General features: G+C 50.8%; 2 pseudogenes; both read right to left on the reverse strand.

The window, feature by feature from the left end:
* Window positions 1–836: 836 nt before the first annotated feature.
* LOC116272925 lies at window positions 837–954 on the reverse strand (annotated as a pseudogene).
* A 3,094-nt stretch (window positions 955–4,048) lies between these two features.
* On the reverse strand, window positions 4,049–4,167 carry LOC116272926 (annotated as a pseudogene).
* Between the last annotated feature and the right edge of the window lie 441 nt (window positions 4,168–4,608).

Here is a 4,608-nt window from a genome sequence, read left to right on the forward strand (position 1 = left end):
GAAGAGAGAGAGAAGGAGAGAAAGGAAGGTAGAAAAGAGAGAAAGACCAGAAAGAAAGCAAAAAACCCTACAGCACCCGGTATTCTCAGGCAGTCTCCCATCCAAGTACTAACCAGGCCTGACCCTGCATACTGAGTGAGCGGGGAAGCCAAAATAGCCTAGAGCAGGCCGAGACTGGTGGATCACACCTGTAATCACAGCACTTTGGGAGGCTGAGGTGGGTGGATCACGAGCTCAGGAGATGCAGACCAGCCTGGCTAACACAGTGAAACCCAGTCTCTGGTAAAACTACAATACAAGAGCCTGGAGTAGTGGCAGGTGCCTGTATTTCCAGCTGCTCTGGAGGCTGAGGCGGAAGAATGGCGTGAACCCAGGAGGCAGAGCTTGCAGTGAGCCAAGATCAAGCCACTGCACTCCAACCTGGGTGACAGAGCGAGACTCCATCTGGAAGAAAGAGAGAGTAAGATAGAAAGACAGAAAGAAAGTAAGAGAGACAGAAAGAAAGAAAGAAAAGAACGAAGAAAGAAAGTAAGAAAGAGAGAAAGAAAGAAAAGAAGAAAGAAGGAAAGAAAGAAAGAATGAAAGAAAGAAAGGAGAGAGAAGGGAAGAATGAGGTAGAAAAGAAAGAGAGAAAGAAAGAAAAGAAGAAAGAAGGAAAGAAAGAAAGAATGAAAGGAAGAAAGGAGAGAGAGAGAAGGGAAGAATGGAAGGTAGAAAAGAAAGAAAGAAAGAAAGAAAAGAAGAAAGAAGGAAAGAAAGAAAGAATGAAAGAAAGAAGAGAGAGAAGGGAAGAACGGAAGGTAGAAAGGAAAGAAAGATAAGAAAGAAAGCAAAAAAGTCTGTAGCACCCGGTATTCCCAAGTGGTCTCCCATCCAAGTACTAACTAGACCCGACCCTGCTTAGCTTCACAAGATCAGATGAGATCGGGCGCGTTCAGGGTGGTATGGACAGACACCACAGAGGCCCTTGGGTGCCCCAAGAGCCCGGCCCAGCCCTGTCTGCTGGCTTCCAGTCCACACTGCCAGCCTGGGGATGCCGGGCTCAGGTCGGGAGCCCCGAGCCACTCGCACGCGGCCTTCCCCCGGCTCCCCAGCTACCGAGCTTCAACCATGTCGGCCACTAGGAACAGGGAGTGCTCTGAAGTGTCAGGGCCCAGGGCCTACGATCCTGCGACCCCGTCCAATACTCCATCCTGTCATGGAGGTATTCTTTTGCATCCCTGGTCGCTCTGGAGCTCCTGTGAGGCCCCCTCTTTCCACACCCACCCAGAGCCATCAGGACTGGCCAAGGTCAAACAGGTGGCCATGCGGTGCGTGGCCATTTTCTCACAATGCCAACACCCGGGCCTGCAACTTTAGTGTCCAGCACCCTGCCCTCCCAGACTGGAGCCCTGAATCCTGGCTCCTGGCTGGACGGCGGCTAGGCGGAAGTGGTGGAATGCTGCTGCCTGGTGGTGCTTTGTTGGCGCAACCCCAGAAGGAGTTCCCCAGGTGCGTCGGGGTTTTAGGGGCATGATAAAGGGGGAGCAGAGTCAGGGGAGGTTGAGAAGCATGGCGATAGTAGGGGGAAGCGAGGGAGGGGGAAGGCCACAAAAGCCTCCTGCAGGCTGGGTGCAGTGGATCACAAATGTAATCCCATCACTTTGGGAGGTTGAGACTTGTGGATCACGAGGTCAGGAGATCTAGACCTGCCTGGCCTACAAGGTGAAAACCCATCTCTAGGTAACTCCACAAAGCAAAACATGAGCCGGGTAAAGGGAGGGAGGTGTGTAGTCTCTCAGCTGCTCAGGAGGCTGAGGCAGGAGCATGGTGTGAACCCTGGAGGCAGAGCTTGCAATGAGCAGAGATTGCGCCACTACACTCACAGGGTCAGGAGATCTAGACCTGCCTGGCCTACAAGGTGAAAACCCATCTCTAGTAAATCTACAAAACATGAGCCGGGTGTGCTGAAGGCGCGGTAGTCCCCAGCCGCTCAGGAGGCTGAGGCAGGAGCATGGCGTGAACCCTGGAGCCTGCACGAGACCAGCGCCACCACACCCGCCCGGGTGACAGACTGACCTCAGGTTTTAGAAAACGAAAAGAAGGAAGGAAGGAAGGAAGGAAGGAAGGAAGAAGGAGAGAGAGAGAGAGAAAGAAAAGAAAGAAAAGAAAAGAAAGAAAGAAAGAAAGAAAGAAAGAAAGAAAGAAAGAGCTGAAAGAAAGAAAAGAAAGAAAGAAAGAAAGGAAAGCAAAAAGAAAGAAAGAAGAAAGAAAAGAAAGGAGGGGAGGGGGGGAGGGAGGTGGAAAGAAGGAAAGAAAGAAATGAAAGAAAAGAGGAAGAAAGAAAAGAAAAGAAAAGAGGAAACAAAGAAAGAAGAAAGAGGAAAGAAAGACAAGAAAGAACAAAGAAAAGAAATGAAGAAGGAAAGAAAGAAGAAAGAAGAAAGAAAGATGGAAGGAAAGAGGAAAGATGGGGCGAAGAAGAAAGATGGAAGGGGAAGGAAAGAAAGAAGGAAGGAAGGAATGGAAACATCCAGTGATCTCATCCAGGTCCTACTCCCTACTTAGCTTCCGGAGATCGTGACGAGATTCAAGCACCGCCCGTGGTGGCATGATTGCATTTTTACGCGAATCGGCGTGCTCTTATGGGGCCTGAGGCCTGATCTCTGGCATGTCCTCAGGACTGGAGTTTACAAGAAGTTGGTGCAATGAGAATCCAGGTGCAAAGGGACTGTTTTCCTGGTGGCTGGTGAAGTAATGTCCTTCTCCGGATAAAGCAGCCCATGCGTTCTGGAGCAGAGGTCTTGGCTGACATGTGTGGCACGCGCTGCCCCTGCCCATCCCTTCCCCCGGATTGAAAGGCTGCAGTGGCGCCCAATGTGTGGATTGGATCCCATGGGCATTCCGGGAATGGGAAGGCACCGTGAATCACCAGGAACCCACGTCTGCACCTTTGGTGTCTGGCCCCCTGCTCTCCCTGGCTGGAGCCAGGCTCCTGGCAGGGCAGCGGTGAGGCAGAAGAAGTGAGATGCTGCTGCCTGGTGGTGCATTGGTGCTGGATCCTCAGGAGGAGGTCCCTACCTGTGGCAGGGGGGTAGACAGGTGATAATGGGGGAACAGAGTCAAGGGAGGTTGGGAAGCATGATGACAGTAGGGGCATTTGAGGGAGGGGGCAACCCACAAAAGCCTGCAGCAGGCCGGGCATGGTGGATCATGCTTTGTAATTCAGCACCCTTTGTGTGGCTGGAGGGCGGGACTAATGAATAGGAGATCCAGACCAGCCTGTCTAACATGGTGAAACCGCATCTCTACTGAAGCTACAAAATATGAGCCGGGCATGGTGGCTGTGCCTGTAGTCCCAGCTGCTCAGGAGCCTGAGGCAGGAGAATGGCGTGAACCCCGGAGGGAGGACACAGAGTGATCATCCACGGGACCCCAGATCCAGTCCGACACCAGAAAGAAGATCCCATCTGAAAAGGAAAAAAGAAAGCAAGAAAGAAAGAAAGAAAGAAAGAAAAAGAAAGAAAGAAAAGAAAGAAAGAAGGAAAGAAAGAAAGAAAGAAAGAAAAGAAAGAAAGAAAGAGAAAGAAAGAAAGAAAGAAAGAAAGAAAGAGAAACAAACAAACAAAGATAGAAAGAAAGCAAGAGAGAGAAAGAAAGAAAAGAAAGTGAGAAGGAAAGAAAGAAAAAGAAAGAGAGAAAGAAGGAAAAGAGAGAAAGAAAGAAGAAAGAAAGAAAGAAAACGAAGAAAGAAGGAAAGAAAGAAAGAGAGAAAGAAAAGGATGAAGGAAAGGAAGAGACAAAGTAAGAAAAGAAAGAAACAAAGAATGACAACAAGAAAGAAACAAAGAAAGAATGAAAGAAAAGAAAGAAGAAAGATAGAAAGAAAAGAAAGAAAGAGAGAGAAAGAAAAGAAAGAGGGAAAGAAAGAAGGAAGAATGAAAGGAAGAAAAGTGGAAAGAAAGAAAGAGAGAAAGAAAGAAAAGAAAGAACGAAAGAGAGAAGAGAGAGACAGAGAAGGAAAGAAAGGCAGGTAGAAAAGAAAGAAAGACAAGAAAGAAAACAAAAATGCCTAAAGCACCCGGTATTCCTAGGCGGTCTCCCATCCAAGTACTAACCACGCCCCACGCTGCTTAGCTTCCGAAATCAGGCGAGATCAGGGGGGTTCAGGGTGGTATGCCAGTAGACACCGGCAGAGGTGCCTGGCTGGCCCAAGAGCCCGGCCCAGCCATACCCATCGGCTTCCAATCGGCACTACCAACCCAGGGCTTCCGGGCTGGTATCAGGACCCCCGAGCCGCTCACCCGTGGCCTTCCCTGGGCTCCCGAGCTGCCGAGCTTCCACCTCGTCGGGCCTGCTCGGAACAGGGAGTGCTCCGAGGCGTCAGGGCCCAGGGCCCACGATCCTGGAAACCCGTCTGGTCCTCCGCCCTGTTGCAGAGGTATTCTTTTGGATCCCTGGCGGCTCAGGAGCTCCTGCGAGGCCCCCTCTTGCCCCACCCAACCAGAGCCATCTGAGCTGGCCATGGGCGAACAGCCGGACCAGCCGATCCTGGCCCTTTTCTCACAACGCCCCCACCACAGTGGCTTGTCTCGACCAAGACGCGGCCGGTGAGCGACAGGACGTAGG

Source organism: Papio anubis, unplaced genomic scaffold (assembly GCF_008728515.1).
Source record: "Papio anubis isolate 15944 unplaced genomic scaffold, Panubis1.0 scaffold2622, whole genome shotgun sequence".
Classification (NCBI taxonomy): Eukaryota; Metazoa; Chordata; class Mammalia; order Primates; family Cercopithecidae; genus Papio; species Papio anubis.